This window comes from Lutra lutra, chromosome 5 (assembly GCF_902655055.1).
Source record: "Lutra lutra chromosome 5, mLutLut1.2, whole genome shotgun sequence".
NCBI classification, from domain to species: domain Eukaryota; kingdom Metazoa; phylum Chordata; class Mammalia; order Carnivora; family Mustelidae; genus Lutra; species Lutra lutra.
In genome coordinates, this window is record NC_062282.1 from 140,093,841 (window position 1) to 140,115,728 (window position 21,888).

At 42.4% G+C, this 21,888-nt stretch overlaps 1 protein-coding gene across 8 annotated transcripts in view; it reads right to left on the reverse strand.

Moving 5' to 3' along the window:
- The window catches only part of SNCAIP (synuclein alpha interacting protein), a 159,204-nt gene that overhangs the window by 44,762 nt on the left and 92,554 nt on the right, over positions 1–21,888 (reverse strand). The window lies entirely within an intron of this gene.

Consider the following 21,888-nt stretch of genomic DNA (forward strand, 5'->3'; position numbering starts at 1 on the left):
CCGGAGGCCACGGAGATGGAAGCGACCGGGCACTTTTCTCCAAGTATGACCAGAGGCCAGGGAGATGGGGGCAGTTGGGCGCTTTTCTCTGAGGGCGCATTGAGGAGCGGGACCCCGAGCTCTCGGCTCCTCCGGGCTAGAGACTGGGAGGCCACCATCTTCATTCCTGTCCTCTGGAACTCTACGGAAAGTGCTCAGGGAACAAAAGCTCCCGAAAGCAAACCCGAGCTGATTACTTAACCTGGGCCCCTGGTAAGGGCGGTGTAATTCTGCCTGGGGCAAAGACACTTGAGAATCACTACAACAGGCCCCCCCCCCCCAGAAGATCAACAAGAAACCCAGCCAAGACCACCTTCACTCACCAAGGAGAACAGCAGAATTCCAGAGGAGGAGAAAGCAAGTCTTATCTGGACAAAATGACAAGGCGGAAAAACTCACCACAAAAAAAAAAAGAACAAGAGGCAGTACTGAAGGCTGGGGACCTAATCAATACAGACATTGGTAATATCACAGATCTAGAGTTAAGAATAACGATTCTCAAGGTTCTAGCCAGGCTTGAAAAAGGCATAGAAGATATTAGAGAAACCCTCTCTGGAGAGACAAAAGCCCTTTCTGGAGAAATAAAAGAACTAAAATCTAACCAAGTTGAAATTTAAAAAGCTATTAATGAGGTGCAATAAAAAAATGGAAGCTCTTACTGCTAGGGTAAATGAGGCAGAAGAAAGAATTAGTGACATAGAAGACCAAATGACAGAGAATAAAGAAGCTGAGTAAAAGAGAGACAAACAAATATTGTACCACAAGGAGAGAATTCGAGAGATAAGTGACACCATAAGACGAAAAAACGTTAGAATAATTGGGATTCCAGAAGAAGAAGAAGAAAGAGAGAGGGGAGCAGAAGATATATTGTAGAGAATTATTGTAGAGAATTTCCCTAATATGGCAAAGGGAACAAGCATCAAAATCCAGGAGGTTCAGAGAACCCCCCTCAAAATCAATAAAAATAGGTCCACACCTCGTCACCTGATTGTAAAATTTACAAGTCTTAGTGACAAAGAGAAAATTCTGAAAGCAGCCCGGGAAAAGAAGTCTGTAACATACAAGGGTAAAAACATTAGATTGGCAGCAGACCTATCCACAGAGACCTCGCAGGCCAGAAAGAACTGGCATGATATATTCAGAGCACTAAACGAGAAAAACATGCAGCCAAGAATACTATATTCAGCTAGGCTATCATTGAAAATAGAAGGAGAGATTAAAAGCTTCCAGGACAAACAAAAATGAAAGAATTTGCAAACACCAAACCAGCTCTACAGGAAATATTGAAAGGGGTACTCTAAGCAAAGAGAGACCCTAAAAGTAGTAGATCAGAAAGAAACAGAGACAATATACAGGCAATACAATGGCACTAAATTCCTATCTCTCAATAGTTACCCTGAATGTTAATGGGCTAAATCAAAGGACACAGGATATCATCAATATGCTGCCTACAAGAAACTCATTTTAGACCCGAAGACACCTCCAGATTTAAAGTGAGGGGGTGGAAAACAATGTACCATGCTAATGGACATCAGAAGAAAGCTGGGGTGGCAATCCTTATATCAGATCAATTAGATTTTAAGCCAAAGACTATAATAAGAGATGAGGAAGGACACTATATCATACTCAAAGGGTCTGTCCAACAAGAAGAACTAACAATTTTAAATATCTACGCCCCTAACATGGGAGCAGCCAACTATATAAACCAATTAATAACAAAATCAAAGAAATATATTGACAATAATACAATAATAGTAGGGGACTTTAACACTCCCCTCACTGAAATGGACAGATCATTTAAGCAAAAGATCAACAAGGAAATAAAGGCCTTAAATGACACACTGGACCAGATGGACATCACAGATATATTCAGAACATTCCATCCCAAAGCACAGAATATACATTCTTCTCTAGTGCACATGGCACATTCTCCAGAATAGACCACATCCTGGGTCATAAATCACGTCTCAACCGGTATCAAAAGATTTGGGATCATTCCCTGCATATATTCAGACCACAAAGCTCTGAAGCTAGAACTCAATCACAAGAGGAAATTTGGAAAGAACCCAAATACAAGGAGACTAAACAGCATCCTTCTAAAAAATGAATGGATCAGCCAAGAAATTAAAGAAGAATTGAAAAAATTCATGGAAACAAATGATAATGAAAGCACAACAGTTCAAAATCTGTGGGACACAACAAAGGCAGTCCTGAGAGGAAAATATATAGTGGTACAAGCCTTTCTCAAGAAACAAGAAAGGTCTCAAATACACAACCTAACCCTACACCTAAAGGAGCTGGAGAAAGAACAAGAAAGAAACCCTAAACCCAGCAGGAGAAGAGAAATCATAAAGATCAGAGCAGAAATCAATGAAATAGAAACAAAAAAAAAACAAAAACAAACAAACAAAAAAAAACCCAAACAAATCAACAAAACCAGGAGCTGGTTCTTTGAAAGAATTAATAAGATTGACAAACCCCTGGCCAGACTTATCAAAAAGAAAAGAGAAAGGACCCAAATAAATAAAATCATGAATGAAAGAGGAGAGATCACAACCAACACCAAAGAAATACAAACAATTATAAGAACATACTATGAGCAACTCTACGCCAACCAATTTGACAATCTGGAAGAAATGGATACATTTCTAGAGACATACAAACTACCACAACTGAACCAGGAAGAAATAGAAAACCTGAACAGACCCATAACCAGTAAGGAGATTGAAACAGTCATCAAGAATCTCCAAACAAACAAAAGTCCAGGGCCAGACGGCTTCCCAGGGGAATTCTACCAAACATTTAAAGAAGAACTAATTCTTATTCTCCTGAAACTGTTCCAAAAAATAGAAATGGAAGGAAAACTTCCAAACTCATTTTATGAGGCCAGAATCACCTTGATCCCAAAACCAGACAAGGATCCCATCAAAAAAGAGAATTACAGACCAATATCCTTGATGAACACAGATGCGAAAATTCTCACCAAAATACTGGCCAATAGGATCCAACAGTACATTAAAAGGGTTATTCACTACGACCAAGTGGGATTTATTCCAGGGCTGCAAGGTTGGTTCAACATCCACAAATCAATCAATGTGATACAATACATTAATAAAAGAAAGAAGAACCATATGATATTCTCAATAGATGCTGAAAAAGCGTTTGACAAAGTGCAGCATCCCTTCCTGATTAAAACTCTTCATAGTGTAGGGACAGAGGGCACATACCTCAATATTATCAAAGCCATCTATGAAAAACCCACCGCAAATATCATTCTCAATGGAGAAAAACTGAGAGCTTTTCCACTAAGGTCAGGAACACGGCAGGGATGTCCATTATCACCACTGCTATTCAACACAGTACTAGAAGTCCTAGCCTCAGCAATCAGACAACAAAAGGAAATTAAAGGCATCCAAATCGGCAAAGAAGAAGGCAAACTATCACTCTTTGCAGATGATATGATACTATATGTGGAAAACCCAAAAGACTCCACTCCCAAACTGCTAGAACTTGTACAGGAATTCAGTAAAGTGTCAGGATATAAAGTCAATGCACAGAAATCAGTTACATTTCTTTACACTAACAACAAGACAGAAAAAAGAGAAAATTAAGGAGTCAGTCCCATTTACAATTGCACCCAAAACCATAAGAGACCTAGGAATAAACCTAACCAAAGAGGCTAAGAATCTATACACAGAAAACTATAAAGTACTCATGAAAGAAATTGAGGAAGACACAAAGAAATGGAAAAATGTTCCATGCTCATGGATTGGAAGAACAAATACTGTGAAAATGTCTATTCTACCCAAAGCAATCTACACATTTAATGCAATCCCTATCAAAATCCCATCCATTTTTTTTCAAAGAAATAGAACAAACAATCCTAAAATTTATATGGAACCAGAAAAGACCTTGAATAGCCAAAGAAATATTGAAAAAGAAAGCCAAAGTCAATGGCATCACAATTCCAGACCTCAAGCTCTATTACAAAGCTGTCTTCATCAAGACAGTATGGTACTGGCACAAAAACAGACACATAGATCAATGGAACAGAATAGAGAGCCCAGAAATAGACCCTCAACTCTATGGTCAACTGATCTTCGACAAAGCAGGAAGGAATGTCCAATAGAAAAAAAGACAGCCTCTTCAACAAATGGTGCTGGGAAAATTGGATAGCCACATGCAGAAAAATGAAATTAGACTATTTCCTTACACCACACATGAAAATGGACTCAAAATGGATGAAGGATCTCAATGTGAGAAAGGAATCCATCAAAATCCTTGAGGAGAGGGGCGCCTGGGTGGCTCAGTGGGTTAAAGCCACTGCCTTCAGCTCAGGTCATGATCCCGGGGTCCTGGGATCGAGCCCCGTGTCGGGCTTTCTGCTCAGCGGGGAGCCTGCTTCCCTTCCTCTCTCTCTCTGCCTGCCTCTCTGCCTACTTGTGATCTCTGTCTGTCAAATAAATAAATAAAATCTTAAAAAAAAAATCCTTGAGGAGAACACAGGCAGCAACCTCTTTGACCTCAACCGCAGCAACTTCTTCCTAGGAACATCGCCAAAGACAACAGAATCAAGGGCAAAAATGAACTACTGGGATTTCATCAAGATCAAAAGCTTTTGCACAGCAAAGCAAACAGTTAACAAAACCAAAAGACAACTGACAGAATGGGAGAAGATATTTGCAAATGACATATCACATAAAGGGCTAGTATCCAAAATCTATAAAGAGCTTAGCAAACTCAACACCCAGAGAACAAATAATCCAATCAAGAAATGGGCAGAGGACATGAACAGACATTTCTGCAAAGAAGACATCCAGATGGCCAACAGACACATGAAAAAATGCTCCACATCACTGGGCATCAGGGAAATACAAATCAAAACCACAATGAGATACCACCTCACACCAGTCAGAATGGCTAAAATTAACAAGTCAAGAAATGACAGATGCTGGCGAGGATGCGGAGAAAGAGGAACCCTCCTACACTGTTGGTGGGAATGCAAGCTGGTGCAACCACTCTGGAAAGCAGTGTGGAGGTTCCTTAAAAAACTGAAGATAGAGCTACCCTATGACCCAGCGATTGCATTACTGGGTATTACCCTAAAGATACAAACGTGGTGCTCCGAAGGGGCACGTGCACCCGAATGTTTATAGCAGCAATGTCCATAACAGCCAAACTATGGAAAGAACCTAGATGTCCATCAACAGATGAATGGATAAAGAAGAGGTGGTATATATACACAATGGAATACTATGCAGCCATCAAAAGAAATGAAATCTTGCCATTTGCGACGACGTGGATGGAACTAGAGGGTATTATGCTTAGCGAAATAAGTCAATCGGAGAAAGACAACTATCATATGATCTCCCTGATATGAGGGAGAGGAGATGCAACATGGGGGGTTGAGGGGGTAGGAGAAGAGTAAATGAAACAAGATGGGATTGGGAGGGAGACAAACCATAAGTGACTCTTAATCTCACAAAACAAACTGAGGGTTGATGGGGGGAGGGGGTTGGGAGAGGGGGGTGGGGTTATGGATATTGGGGAGGGTATGTGCTATGATGAGTGCTGTGCAATGTGTAAACCTGGCGATTCACAGACCTGTACCCCTGGGGATAAAAATACATTATATGTTTATTAAAAAAAATTAATTAATAAAAAAAGATGCAGATTTTTCTTTTTACAGGCATACCTCAGAGATCTTGCAGGTTCAATTCCAAACCGCTATGATAAGGGGAAAATCTCAATAAAGCAAGTCAAATGAATCTTCTGACATCCCCGGGTGTATAAAAGTTATGTCCATGTTATTAAGTGTGTAATTGCATTAGATCCAAAAAAACAACATACATACCTTAGCGAAAAATACTGTATTACTGAAAAATGCTAACCATCATCTGACCTTTCAGCAAGTCATCTTTTGGCCAATGGAGCGTCTTGCCTTGATGCAGATGGTTGCTGACCCATCAAGGTGGTGGGTGCTGGGGTGGCCTTGGCAATTTCTTAAATACAATGATGACATTTGCTACATCAATAGATTCACTAACAATTCCTCGGTAGCATGTGATGTTGTTTGATAGCATTTACCCAACAGTTGAATCTTTCAAGTTTGGACACAGTCCTCTCAAACCCTGCCACTGTTGCAGCAACCAAGTTTATGTCCTGTTCTAAATCCTTTGTTGTCCTTTCAGCAACCTTCACAGCACCTTCCTCAGGAGTAGATTCATCTTTGCACATCCATAAGAAGCCACTTCTCATCCATTCAAGTTTTATCATGAAATGCAGCAATTAAATCGCATCTTCAGGCTCTACTTCCAAGTCTAGTTCTCTTCTATTTCCATCACATCTGCAATGACTTCCTCCACTGAAGTCTTGATCCCTTCAAGCTCATCCATGAGAAGTGGAATCAACCTCTTCCAAACTTCTGTGAATGTTGGTATTTGTACCTCTTCTCATGAACTACAGATATGCTTTATTTATCTAGAATGGTGACTCCTTTCCACAAGGTTTTCAACTTACTTTGCCGAGAACCATCAGAGCAATCACTATCCATGGCAGCTCTAGCCTTCCAAAATGTGTTTCTTTAATAACAAGACTTGAAAGTCAATATGACTCCTTGATCCATGGGCTACCGAATGAATGTTGTGTTAGTAGGCATGAAAACAACATTGTCATCGTCCATCTCCATCAAAGCTCTTGGGTGACCAGGTAGGTATATGGTCAATGAGCAGTGATATTTTGAAAGAAAAAAAAATTTTTTTTTCCTGACTGGTAGATCTTAACTTAAAATATTCAGTAAACCATGTTGTAAACAGATGTGCTATCCTGTAGGTTTTGTTGTTCCATTCTCAGGGCACAGGCAGAGAACATTTAGCATAATTCTTAAGGGTCCTAGGATCTTCAAAATGGCAAATGAGCACTGGCTTCAACTTAAAGCTTCGAGCTACATGAGCTCTTAACAGGACAGTCACCTGTCCCTTGAAGCCAGAACCTGATTTCTTCTCCCTAGCTATAAAAGTCCTAGACAGCACCTTCTTCTGACAGAGGGCTGTTTCATCTACACTGAAAATCTGTTGTCTGGTGGAGCCACTTTCATGAATGGTCTTAGCTAGATCTTCTGGAGAACTTGCTGTAGCTTCTACATAAGCTGCTTCCCCCTTCCCCACTTTCTGTTACAAAAACAGCTTCTTTCCTTAAGTGTCAAAAACCAATATCTACTAGCTTCCAACTTTTCTTCTGCAACTTCCTCACCTCTCTCAGCCTCCACAGAATTGAAGAAAGTTAAGAGCCTGCTCTCCATGAGGCTTTGGCTCAAGGCAACGTTGTGGCTGCTTTGATCTTCTAATGGAACTACTAAACTAAGACTCTCTCCATATCAGCAATAAGGCTGTTTTGCTTTCTTATCATTTGTGTGTTCACTGGAGCAGCGCTTTTAATTTCCTTTAAGAATTTTTCTTTTGCCTTCACAACCTGACTGTTGGATGCAAGAAGCCTAGCTTTCAGCCTGTCCTAGCTTTGAATCATGCCTTTCTCGCTAAATGTAATCCTTTCTAGCTTTTGATCTGAAGTAGAGATGTGCAACTCTTCTTTCACTTGAAGCCTGCGAGGTCCTTGTAGGATCACTGACTGACCTAATTTCAATACTGGGGAGTCTCAGGGAACAGAGAGGCCCGAGGAGAGGGAGATGGGAAAACGGCTGGTTGGTGGAGTAGTCAGTACACACACAGCCTTTATCGATTAAATTTGCCATCTGATATGGGTGTGGTTCATGAGCTCCAAAACAATTACAAGAGTAACAGCAAAGATCATGGGTCATCGATCATCCTCATGCACATAGTAAGAATGAAAAAAAAATTTAAAAATTGTCAGAATGACCAAAATGTGACAGAGACATGAAGTGAGCGAATGCTGTTGGGAAAATCGTGCAGAGAGACTTGTTTGACCGCACTGCCACAAACCTTCAATTTGTAAAAAAGAAAATAAATCAATAAAAATGCAATATTTGAAAGGCATGAGGAAAATGAAGTGCAATAAGAAGGAGGTACACCTGTGTTTATTTTCTAATTTATCTTCTCATTGAAGCACCCATCATCCCACATTACTAATTTCTCCCTGCACCCTCCATTGCTAAACTCCCCATTTCCCGACATACCACGTTCTTCCTTCAATGCTCCTGCCTTTGGGCAAGATCCCCCTCTTCCGATAATGCCCTGATTGCTTTCTCTGCCCGAGATGAGGCTCATCTGAGGAGATTCCCCTCAGGGTGACTGACTCTCCCAGGAAACCCTTATTCCCTGCTTCTCAGTGTCCTGAGATATACTTGCCCGTACCAAGAGTTAGATATTTATGAAGCTCTTTTGCAACTCTTCACACCTGCATCTGTCTCACCATATATCTTGAGAGTACCTCTAAGGCAAAGATTGCTCATGAACCTCCTTATGTTTCCAATCAGCCATCTGTCTGGCCTAGCTAGCATCTCACAGATACAGGGGCCCAGTGGCTTATCTTTTAATGAATGAATGAATGAAGGGAGGAGGGTGGAAGGAAAGGAAGAAAAGAATATGCTAAAGATGCAAAGTACAGTCTACAGATTCGAGCTGTCTTGTAACAATGAGTCACCCTTGCCACATTAGGGGCACATCGTGTTGAACATTTCAAAGGCAGAGTTAGCAACGTATTGAAGACAGTCAGACATTTCGAAGATGTGCTGCATATGGAAATATTTTCATATGTTTCCTACAATAGGTTCCAGGCCTTGATTTCTTCATGTGTAAAATAAAAGGGTTAGACTATATGATTGCTAAGACCTGATCCATCTCTAAATTTCTATGACTATATGGAATGTCTACAAATAACAGGGCTCTTTCTTCTAAGTGACTCACTATGAAACACTATAATTCTTCTGGATCCATGTCTTTCAACAGATCCTTACAAATTTATAATTATGAGGCTAAGCTGATTGCTGACACAGAACAACTCGTTGGCTCTTGGGACTGATAAATTAGTATTTTCTTAGGAAGATAATGTACAGTTTGCTATTCCATCAGTGGATCCAATTTTCGAGAACGAACGTCAATGCTGGCTCCCCAGATGCCTATTTATTTTACTTCTAAATATGGAGTTATGTGTCCCTATTAGAAAATTAGCTTTAGACATCAAGAAGAGAAAGAAAAGGGGTATGTCTTTAGGATAAAATAGGGTTTCCCTACATTTTACTGTCAAAGTTAAATGACTTCTATTTTCCAAGAGAAACAAGATGGTCAGTTTTACTTGTAATTGCCTCAAAATGTACATTAACCACACACGCCACATCTATAGTTGCCAAAGTCCAGGCACCTTCAAGGACATACCTGTTAAGTTCTCCAACATTCTATTTGCTTCTATTTTTACACCGAAGAGAAGGACATTATGAAAGACTGGGAGTGTCAGCATTAGTCATGAGTTTCCTTAAACCACTGTAAACTTAAATCTGCAGTGGGCTCACTTCTTGCAAACACCTCAGGCTCTGGAAGGAATGGTGACAGGTGACTCATACCACCTCATGACTATAGGAAGAAGAGTGTGGATGACCTGCTGGGCGCTCTTCTGGTCCGTCCTGGGAGACTAGACTGTAACCTGATCCAAAACAAAGGGTTGCGTTAACTCTGGATTTGGAGAATTGTGTAGGACCATGATGTTTCTTCTGTGTGAAGAAAGCCTGTTTCTGGAACTTTCCCACGTTACTGCTGGTTCCTCTCTTTCATTGATGCCATGAACCCTTTATTGGGGGTATTATAAGTCTTAAGGGGGAAAACAGAGCTCTTTCTTTCTCATTATAAAAATAGCAACCAATGATCTATTCACATTAGACATTAAATTCTATTGGGAAGGAAATGCTGGTTTGGTTCTCAAGTTCTGACTTTAAGTGGCTGTTGGTATCAAGCAGCTGCTGAAAGTGTCAGATTCATGTTTCATTACTTCCAGCTCTACCCAGAAGTGTCCAGACTTGCTCTTGTAACTTTGTGCCCTATCTGTACCCATTTCTTTGTTCTGTGAAAACTCCAAATCATCCTCAAGCCCTTACACTACACTAGACAGAAAAGATACTTCACCAAAGAGGCACATTCTCTCACGAAATCAGACTCAATATTTTGACAACTTTAAACCTCCGAGCTCCGAAAGCACAGTTTACGCAGAAGAGCAGTTGATGGGTCTGAAGAAAGTCCATGGTTTCAGTCATTCTGTCATCTAAAAAGTATGCTGACCTTCACTTTGCCATTAACCAAACCCCTTGAGTGCATTAAGCCTTGTATTCACTCCAGGCCCCCGTTCCAGGCTCCTTCTTTTCTTTCTCTCCCTGCTGTGCTGAACTGTAGGGAGAGACACGTAGGATGAGGGACAGAGAAGAGGCTCATCAAACTAAGCACTGAAACAGGGGACAGCTTGCTCTGGGCGCTATCTGCAAAGTGTTAGAGGAAGCTCAGTGTGCCTTCTGGAAAGCGCAGACACACACTTACCAGTTTTAACTGAAGGTGGCGATGTTTTACAGGGTTGATCTATGGCCAAGGACAAAGAACACCAAGTTACTGGTCTTCCAGAAGGGAGAGAAGGGGAGGCAGATGGAGGACGTGTGGGGGTGGGAAAATCCCTCCTCTCTACCCTCTACTCCCCATCTCTCTATTCTCCATCTCCAACCGCTGACTCCCCCAGTGCCTGAGGATTTGATTTCTAAATCAGAGCTAGGTATTTCCATTAGAAATAGAGCCTCAGACCCAAGAAAAAGAAGGAGAAGAGGCATATGTCTTCAGGGTAAAAGCAGAGTATTCTCTTCTGTTTTCTGGCTAAAAGTGAAATGAATTCTGTTTTCCATGAGAAGCAAAGTGGTAAGTCTGTGAAACATGGTCTCCTTTTTGAGAGGAAAGCAGTGTAAGGTCTGGAGGGGAGGAGAAAGAGGAGTTAGGCCTAGAGTTGGCTGTAGCTTTCTCTTCTCTTGACAGCCCTCCTGGGGTCTGTACACAAGAGCTCCACCTGCACCCCAGGTTTTAGTTAGGAGGCCTCTGAGAGAAAGAGCAGGTACAGCCAAACAAATGCAGAGTGCAGACAGAGGCTTTTCCCAGGATAAATGAGTGGCAGAGTTCCCTTCTTCTGTCTCCTGGGGCAGCTCGATATACACTTTACAAGCACTACTATAAACAATGAAAAAAAAAAAACCTTCAGTGTATTTTACGAATTTCTCAAAAATGATATTCTTTAATTGGAATGTTCCTAAAATTTCCTCCATCTAGCATTTTTTTTATTATGTTATGTTAGTCACCATACAGTACATCATTAGTTTTTGATGCAGTGCTCTGTGATTCATTGCTTGTAATATTTTTAAATTGCTAATACCATGTATTTGTGCAAGGTTTTCTAAGTTTCTGAGTACAAGGCCAAGGGTTCGTTTTCGTTAGAGGTTTGGGCAACAACTCTGCAGGATGGATGAGCAGTTCTTCCTTATTCTCACCTGAAATAAATGAGAACTCTGGGAATTTTAAGTATGATGTCGCAAATCGCAGAGCGTGCTTGCCGACTCTTCCACCAACACCAAGGTTCCCTGACTCCAGCTTTCTTTCCAAAACAGGGCATAATGACCTTATCAAAACTATAGTTATTCCTTAAACATGCAGTTCATATTTTCTTCTTAAGATTTTTATTCATTTGAGAGAGAGAGAGAGAGAAAGTGTGCAAGCACAAGTGAGGGGAGGGGAGAGGGAGAGTCAGACTCCCCGCTGAGCAGGGAGCCCGATGTGGGGCCTGATCTTAGGGCCCTGGGATCATGACCTGAGGCGAAGGCAGATGCTTTCCAGCTGAGTCACCTATATTTTCTCTATTTGGGTCACATATAGGTAATGGAATCTAAGAAACCAGTGGTAAAACCCGATTGAGCTCATTTCAGATTCCTAAGGTTCCTAAGGCCCTAAATCCCAAAGCCTGCTCCCTGCCTTGGTTTTGGTAAGCACTTAACTGAGAAGCTTCCGGATGGGAGCAAAGTTAGGAAAATGGTATTCCTTAACAACTTTTCTTAGAAACAGTTGAGTGGAAGAAGTTCCCTACATTGTTTATCGTTAATGGCATTAGCCTAAATGTAGGGTCCTCTTATCACTGAGAATTTGTTCTTTCAGCTGCCAATTCTTTCAACTGTTGAAATGTGGCAATCTCGCATGTAAGCAAGATAAGAATCTAACAAAGCTCGTTCAGAAGCGCTGAATTAACAGAATGCTAAAATACTCTTATACAGTTCATTTATTCAACACCTATTAGCATACGGTTCTGGGGGTGCAGAGGGGAATGAAATAGACATAATCCCTGTCCTCATGAGGGAACCAGACAGTAAAGCAAGCATACAGATGAATGAGGAATCACAAAATGCAGAGCACTTTGCAGGGTCCTAGAAGAGAGCAGCTGAGAAGTCTCATCGCGGAGGTGACATTTAAGCTGAGACCAGGGAACGAGAAGCCAACTACGTGAAGATCTGAGGGAAAACACAAGAGATGAGATCATTTTGTGGAGATCTGGGTAGAAGGAAGCACATTTTTGAATGCCTAAAGCAGAAAAAAGTCTGGCAGGTTCTATAGTTCTTACCTCTAGAGCACAGTGAGCCAGAGAGAAAGCTGTCAAAGATGTGGTTAGGGAAAGTTGTCACAGGCCAACTCATTTGGGGGTTTCCTGGCCACAAGGAAGAATTTTAACAGAAATGGGGTGTCTGGGGGAATTTCACGGAGAAGTGAAAGGATCCACGTGGCATTTTAAAATACACCCTTCTGGCCACTCTGTGGGAAACCGGGTGTGCAAGGGTCGGTGGTGAAGAAATGGGTGGGACTGGTTCATGCCATTAACCCCAATGAAACATATAGGTGGCCTCTCCTAGCCAGTGGCTGAGAAGATGGAGAAAAGAGGACAGATGGGCACATATTTTGAGCACAGATCACTCAGGAGCTGGTGATAGGCTGAAGGGGAGCGTGAGGGAGAGGGACTGCAGTCACTGAGTGTGTGTATCAGTAAACTGAATGCCCAGGACTGAGGGAGCGTCTAAGAAGGAACAAGGCAGGGAACGGGATTCAAGGATCCTCTTTAGAATTCCATGAGACATCCAACATAAACACGCAGCTGGCACGTAAGGAGGTGACTAGAAGCCCAGATAAGCAGCAGTAGCAGCGTGTAAGTGACGTGTGAGGCCATGACAGTGGAGGAGCGCCCAGCCCACAGAGACTTGGAGACCAAGAAGAGAGAGGGTCCTATTGAAACCAGAAGCCCCACTTGGGTATTTAAAGTCCAAGTAAAGGAGGAGGAGGACTTGCAAAGGAGATAAGGAGATGTCAGAGCGTTGGAAGAAAAATGAGGAGATAGGTGGTATCACAAAGCCAAGAGAGGAGAATGCTTCCAGAAAGGAGTGGCCAAGAGTCTCAAATGATGCAGAGGGGCCAAGAGAGAGGAGAGTCTCCGTGTCGGCAGATGTGGCACTGTGGAATTCGTGGCCTTCCCCAGGGAGGTGGAGGTCATTTGGAGATACTTCAAGTGAAGAAGGGGGGAGGGCAATGATGGGGGTTCCCTTAACTCTTTGTAGCAGGTTGGCTGTATTGGAAGGGGGTAGAGGGGGTGGGGAAAGGAAGGAACAGGGAACGAGGGTGGGAGTCACCAGAGGAGGTACAGTTTGATTGCTTTTTTTTTTTTTTAAGAGAGAGAGTGAGCACACATGGAGGGGTGGAATGTTGGACGGGGAGGGGCAGAGGGAGAGGGAGGGAAAGAATCTTAAACAGGCTCCACACTCAGTGCAGAGCCCTATGTGGGGTTTGAACTCATGACCCTGAGATCACGACCAGAGCTGAAATCAAGAGTCTGATGCTTCACTGAGCCACCCCGGCGCTCCCTGTTTGTTTGCTTTTTAAGACAAGAGATGATCAGAGAGTGCTTGTTTGATGAGGGTAATGACCCCATAGAGAGAAAGATACCGATGGTACAGATAAAAGAGGAAACCTGAAGGATCAAGGTATCATGTCAAATGAAAAGAAGCAAACAATCGGCTGGTTCATATCTCAATTATGATACAAAAGCCAAAGGAGGGAGGCATTCTTTTGCCTTTTCACATCTTCATTTGCCCATCCATCCCTCAGATCTATACAAGGCTCCATTGTCAAGGGCTGGGGATTCCTTACAAACAAGAGATTACGATTAGTCTACTAGAGAAAACTGGTATCGAGCTAACATCATATTGTTAATAATTCTTTGAAACACAGATATTAATAGTTAATAATTCTTTAAAACACAGAGCTAGGATATCATAGAGTAAGTTGGGAGAACAGTGCTAAATTCATCTAGGCTCAAACTGTCCACAGTGGGAGCCACTAGACACCTGTGGCTATTAAGCAGTTAAAATGTGGCTGGCTGGTGGTCCACATTCAAATAACAGTTTTGATGTGTTGCGTTAAATTAAAGATATTAAATTAATCTCATTCATTTATAGTTTTAAAATGTGGTTCTTAGGGAAAAAAAAAGTCAATTAGGTCAGTGGCGCGCATTATATTTCTGTTGGAACATGGTGGTCTAGGGAGTGTGGTAAAGGGCCCTGAGGAGGTGACGTGGGAGGTGGAAGAAGGGAATGTCATGGGAAAAACACAGTGCACTGGAAGACCTGAAGAAGGTTCCCTGATGCAGCAGGCAGACAGTGGGAGGAGAGGGGCATGTGAAGAAGCTTGCTGAACCAGGAGGAGATCACATAGGGGCCCGAAGACCACAGGAGAGAGTTTCCCATTGTATGTCTTGAGAACCACACTGGGGAACTACTGCTTGGTTTTGAGCGTGGAGTGACACTCATCATGGACACCAGATGAGCACCAGGGTGTCCCAAGTCAGTGTTCCTCAATCTTGAATATGCACCGTTCACTTGGAGAGCTTATTACAAAATGCAGATTCTGTTCCGGGAGGTCCGAGAGTCTGTCTTCCTGACAAGCTGCCAGGTGATGCTGATGGTGCTGGCTCTGGCCTCGAGACACACTTTGAGGTGCCCCCCGAAGGGTCTGGACTTTTGTAGTTGACTCTTGACACTTTCCAAGGATCTTTGAACTATGAAATTCTAGAATTTTCTTTTCTTCCTTTTTTATTCTTTTTTTTTTTTTTAAGATTTTATTTATTTGATAGAGAGAGCCCAAGTAGGCAGAGCAGCAGGCAGATGGAGAGGGAGAAGCAGGCTCTCTCCACTGAGCAGGGAGCCCGATGCAGGACTTGATCTCTGGACTCTGGGATCATGACCTGAGCTGAAGGATCATGACCTGAGGATCATGACCTGAGCTGAACGCAGAGGCTTAACCAATGGAACCACCCAGACACCCCTAGAATTTTTCTATGACTTCAGTTTCTTTTAGGACTTTTATTTTTTTTAAGCGAAGAGTTAGGGCAAAGGAGGTATGTGGACAAAGAGGGCTCATTTCTTTTTAAGATTTTATTTGTCAGAGAGAGAAAGTGTGCACAAGCAGGGGGAGCAGAAGACTCCCCACTGAACAGTGCAGGGCTCGATCCCAGGACTGTGATCATGACCAGATCCGAAGGCAGACGCTTAACCAACTGAGCCATCCAGGCATCCCAAAGAGGGCTCATTTTTAATGGGAAGATGGGGTGCATTTAATTTTGGGAGATGGAGGAAAAAGGATATATTTCCAGCAAGAAGTGGGATGCTCTCAGAGATGCTATGGAGCTCCGAAACGAGTATCACCGCCCCCACACCCTTAACACATACACACACTCTTGCCTTGGATTGGGAAGACGAGACTAGGAAACCACTCTCCCTTATGACAGTAATGAACTCTGGAGGCCACTCAAGGTACAAGGCACTTTGGTTCTGTATCACTTCTTCCCTGTTCCTTAGCTTCAAGTCTTTGCCTTCCTGCCTTAATGGTTATCTTATATCTCCCTGCTTCAGAATTTTTATCCTTCTTTCCTGCAGAGACTCTTGAAGTCACTTCTACCAAGATTTCTCTATCAATTTTGAGGGTGCAAAACAGGTTTCTCAGAGCCCAACAAAAATAAACTAAATAGGGGGAGAGGAGACTGGGTCCCCTTCCCCTAAGTTTCCTCTCCCTCTCATATTGTCTCATTTCTTTCTTAATTCCACAATGCTAGTAAGGTTTTAGAACACCAGGGAGTGTTGACACTCATGGGTCTGGCTAAGGAAAGATAAGAAATGTGCAGATGAAGAGAGAGGAAGGGCCAAGTGTGGGATGTACTAAAGCCCTGCTCCTTCGAGCCCCTTTCATTGCTAAACATGACCGAAGTTTCACTTTTAACTTTTCTATCGTCCCCTGCTCTTGTCTTACCCTACATTGACTTACACCCTTTCTCTCGGGAACATAAGCTAAATGTTAATGGATTAAAGCAGAGGTGGTCTCTCCCTCTGGACCAACGGGGCGCGTGTACTTTCCCAGGTATGTTCTGGGCTTCATGCAACACAACGTCCACACGCCTTGGGTAGCAGCTGAAAAAAAGCAGCAGATAACCCTCTCCTGGCATGAGGACTGCAACCGTAACAATGCTAGAAAGAAACAAAGTCACATTTAGTTGTGGTGGCAGCATCAGCTGGAGTTTTCGATTTTCATTTTTTATAATGGATTGTTATCACCTTGATAAGTAAGATTTTGCTAAAGAGAGAGAAAAGTAAGTGTTTCACTTGGTAACATTCTCATCTAGAGGTTTTGCTGTATGTGCGTTGTTGCTGTGGTAGAAACTGAGATTTTTGTCATGGGTGTTCAATTCTTCGCAGTCCTGGGTTGACGCGTTCGTTTTTTGTTGTTGTTGTTTGTTTTTTTTAATTGAGATCTTAGAAAAATGTGTTTCCCTATTCTTTGGAGTCCATTTGACAATATATCACGTGAGCTGGAGTCGCAAGCAGGCTTCTCGTTTCAACTGCCCCACCTATGTCCGCTTGCAAGCTTTTAGCATTAAACCTTAATAAAATCGAAAATAGGGGGTTTACATATTTAGCATCATCAGCTATGTTACAGAAGGGTCAAGGGGATAAATTTCACGTCAATTTACTATTTTTGGTGCTGGCTGAAATCCTTGAACATCTTGGAGAAACCACATATTTTCAAGGGTTCAGAGTTTGTCACAAAATCTGCACTCCGAGGGGCTAAAAATAGAGCCAATCTGCAATGCTTTTACATCGACAACCAAAATGCATTCTACCAGATAGATATCAGATACTAAGTTTAAAAAGAATGGCTCTCCTTTTCTCCCTGTCACGCAAATTATGGTCCATATTATGTGGGTATTAAAATTCTTCTCAAACCCATCCCGGGGCCATTTATTGCTGTTCTATAACTGAGTTTTCTCTCCTCAGTGTGTCTTGTTCTTGGAGGCAGCACTGCATTAGTATTTATCTGCTTTCTTTCATGAGAAAATTATCCAATGGCCTTAGCAGATACGTATTTCGAAAGAATCACAAGATCCTTAAAGCACTGTGAATTGAAACGAATGTGTATTTGAATGTCCAATTAATTAAAGAAAACTCGAAGCCGATGAAACTGAATATGTCTGATTTGAAGACCGTATGTTGGCCTATTTTAGCCCTTATTTGGCAAAGACCGTAGGGCAGAGTTAACACTCCCTGCCTTGCTCTGGCCCCTTCTCCTACTCAAGCAGCAGGGATTAAGCAGAGAATACGTGCAAATGTTCCACAAATCACTTCCTTGGAGAGGTGCAAGTTTTTCACACATAACTTCCTTCCTGCTAATCCTTGATTCACGCTAGTAGCCACACGTGGCTCCTCGGGTGACAGTTACTCAGTTGGTTCAACTCCATGGGGCTCTGGAATCAACACAGCTGGTTTAGAAGACTTGCCAGCTCCAGAACTGTGGACAAATTATTGATCTTCTAGGAGTCTTGGTTTCCTCATTAATAAATTGGGGATACTCATGATCCTCCCTCAGAGAATCATTCTGAGGACAAAGAAGGTGTATACAGAGAACCAGAAGAACACCTAAGAGATAACCAGGAAGTCTCAAGACAGGCCAAGTTTATTCTCAAGGGTCCAGTTTCTACCTCTTCGCCTCCCTCTTGCCTTGTTGTTGTCTCTGCAATACCTTCACTGTCTTTTCAAAACTTCTCTCTCAAAAATGTGAAGTTCGGTCATAGAGTCATGGGTAGAGGACAGTTTAAACTATTGCTTCTGTCAGAGGAAAGTGCAGATTTCACTAGGGGTCAAAGCCTTCAGGTAGAGGAAGGACACCTCTAGGGCATGTGCATGGGACAGTTAATGGAGGAGAATAGAATGCTGCCCCAGGCTTCTGACAACACTGCCATTTGCCTTTCTCAGACCCCACCAAGGCATGGCCCAAGGTCTAGGGATGAAGGGGGGTGAGCTCTGGGCTGGATGTTTTACAGAGGGGCTTCCAAGGCCACCAACAGGCTCCTTTGACATTACTGCTCCTCTCAGGACACTTGAGAAACAGGCAGGAAGGCCAGGCATGAGCACTGTCTCTGGAGCACTTGGGAAGGCAAGGCGTATACGTGGGGAGTCCTGGAGGTTGAAGAGCAGGGTTGGCATGTTTTCCTCAGACCACGTGGGGAGCAACCTCTGGGTTCAGCTCTGAGGGCTCCACTCTAAGGAGGGTGCTGGTGATTTACAGTCATCCACCAGAGAGCAAGAAGGAAGAATAGGATAGACTTAAAACCACGGAGGGAAATTTTAACCTGGAGAAGAAAAGACCAAGGGTGACCGCCATCTTTAAACACTTACTGGCACCTTGTCGAGGAGGGGTTGCTGTTCTCCATGGATCCAAGAAGAACCAGGGATGAGGGATGTTAATTTGAGGGACACTGATTTTGACTGAATGAAGATACTAGCATTTATGGACGAGTTGCCTCATGAGACCGTGAACTCTCTGTCACCGGAGCTGTGACGTATAAGCAGGATAATAAGGATCCTCGTTGAAGATCCAAAAGATTATGGACTAAGTGATTATTTTTTTTTGCCTTTAAAAAAACTTTTTATTTGGAAATAATTTTTTCATTTGTAAATAAATTTATGAAAATGTTAAAATATATAACTGGCACAAAGAACACCTGTATATATTTTAACCTTATTCATCAGTTTTCAGCATTTTATCCATTTGCTTTATTATTTGTACTTTCACATGCTCTCTCTCTCGCTCTCTTGCTCTCTCCAATTAGATGATTTTGGGGTCCCTTCTTCTGTTGAGAATTATGATTCTACATACTGAGGCTTTTTTCCAAGTAATATTTTAGAAAATCTGACATCCTGCTGGTGATGCTTCTCATGGCACGTCTGCACACATGATCATTGGGGCCATACAGAGTCCGACCCTGACCATCTCCCAGCTCTCATCTTCATTTTGAGCACCCTGTCGCAAACTGGTTTTCTTTTTCTTCCTCATACTTGTTAAGCTCATTCCTGGCTCAGGGTCTTTGCACTTCCTAGTTCCTCTGCCTTCAATGATCTTCGCTTGTTATCTACTGGCTGGGTCCTGCTACCGCTCCCAAGACCCCCACAAGTGCCCTCCTCCAACTCCTACAAGTTACTCTATCATGTCGCTTCGAGTCACCTCTTCATTTCACTAGGTGAAATGATCTGGCTTATGTATTCGTTTGCTTGTCTTTTGTTCGTCACTCCCTAGAATGTAAATGTCACAAGAATGGGGACCTTGTCGCTGTCTTATTTGTTACTACGTCCTGAGTGCCTTTGACAGCAAAATATTCAGTTATTGGCTGAATGAATGAATAAAAGAACAAACGGGCCCGAGAACATCTGATCAAAGGCTTGTTAATGCAAGGATGGACTTGGTAGCATTTGACAACTTACACAAAATAGAAATTGCTTAACAAACTTGAGAACGATAAAGAGCCTTCATCTGGGGGCATATATTCTAAGTGACAGGAGTTTGGGGAATGTTTCCCCAGAAGATGCCCTTGTCCCAAGAGAAGGTGTGGACTCTTCTCAGAGGCCAGCGGGCCTTCTGCTACCATCTGTTTGAAAAGATTACTATGAAGATGGAAATTGGCAAGCCCTCCCAGAGCAAGCTCCTCCTGGTGATGGACACGGGAAGACTAGAGGGGTGCAAAGGGTTTTTCTAGAGCTCGATGCTCTTGGAATGAATCAAGAATGGCTCAGTTCTATCAGAAACTAGCTGTGAAAAATCTTGACTATGTTGAGATTTCTTTTAAGGGAGCTCACAGATAATCTACAGTGCTACTATGGAGAGATGGATTTTTCTGTGTTCTTTTTCTAGGATCACTCTGGCTCTGTTAGAAAGTGGTTTGACAGCCTCCAAATTAGGTGTACATGTGATTCCATTGAAGGTATATATGTGATTCCATTAAGAGGCCTGAGTCTTGCCCATAGACATCCATTTCCTGTCAGGTCTAATTATTGCCAATGACCTTGAGCACTGGGTCTTTGCTCTGGGTGAAGTTTAAAGGCTTCTGAACTTCAAACTGGCGTCCTTCTCAACCAGAGAAGAAATGTCCGATTTCATATTGTGCAAGCAGTGAGAAATCACATGACCTGGAGAAAATGGGATGGACCCATCCCAGGAAAAATTATTTTTGAAAACTTGGGTTAATTCACTTACCTTGGTAAGCTAGAATAGCTACTAAACAGAGAAGGGAAATCCACCGCTTAATCAATAAGGGAAAATGCTGATTTTTAAAGTTTTAAAAGGATAATCTCCTAAAATTAAATGAATATCACTAAGTCAAGCTATCTCGGGGTACTTATGTGTAAGGATAGAGAACCCACTCCAGGACAGACTTGCTGCGGTGTGAATCCCAGCTCGGCAATTTAACTGCTGTGTGACTCTAGGCAAGATATTTGACTTCTCTGTTCTGTGCCTCCGTTTGCCCACCTATAACGTAAACATCTTAAGTACTCAACTCTTGAGCATTTTTTGGATTAACTGAGTTAACGTACTTGAAGGGCTTACAACAGAACCTCCCACACTGAGCACGATGCAAGTGGTTGCTATTATTTCTTCTCTCTTACTCCCACCTTTTAAAGAAGAAAATCCTGCGTCTACAAAGTAACTTCAGATGCATCACCTAATCTCATCTTAATGGTGCCTGGTAACATTGGCAGAACAAGCTTCTTCTTTATTTTGTAGACGATCACTCTCAAGCTCTAGGTTGTATAGCTGATAACTGATTGAACCCTAACTTGAACCCACGTCACTGCCCCCAGTCAAGGATCCTACTTGGAACCTGGGGATGCCTTGTCAGGAGGCACGCCCCTGGAGCCTCGCGGCCAAAGCCTCTGTTACACCTGACAGAAACTTGAGTGTGTTTGCAATTTAAAAAACAAAAACCGAACCCCCTCCCCAAAACTGAAGATGAATGAAAACTTTTATGAGAACTTAGAACTATCCTCTGTGTTTTTGACACAACACTGAAGCATTACTCTCACTCACAAAAACAGAGATAAACAAACCTTGAAAGACTGATTATTTGCCCCATCTCATCTAAGCAAAATGTCAAAAGTGAATGAGCAGTTGAAGAGACAAGTAAATGAGCTTTGTGCAAGTCCTTTCAGTGAGAATGGCCTAGAACTCTAGTAGCTGTCCAGACAAGGGCCATCTATTTACTTTGAAACACGATACACATGATAGGACGATTATCTTGAGGCTTCCACAGCCCATGGTTCTCAGGATTCGAGCTACCATCAGAGGAGATCCAGCTTCGGCACGATTAATGGCAATGCTTTACAGTAATTACTCCGAAAAACAATAAACATCCTTTCATCATTTAATGCCATGGTATCGTGCCCATCAACATCCTTTTTAATTTTCATTTTTGCCCAACACAAAGAGAAAAGAAGAGAGGCTTAATTTG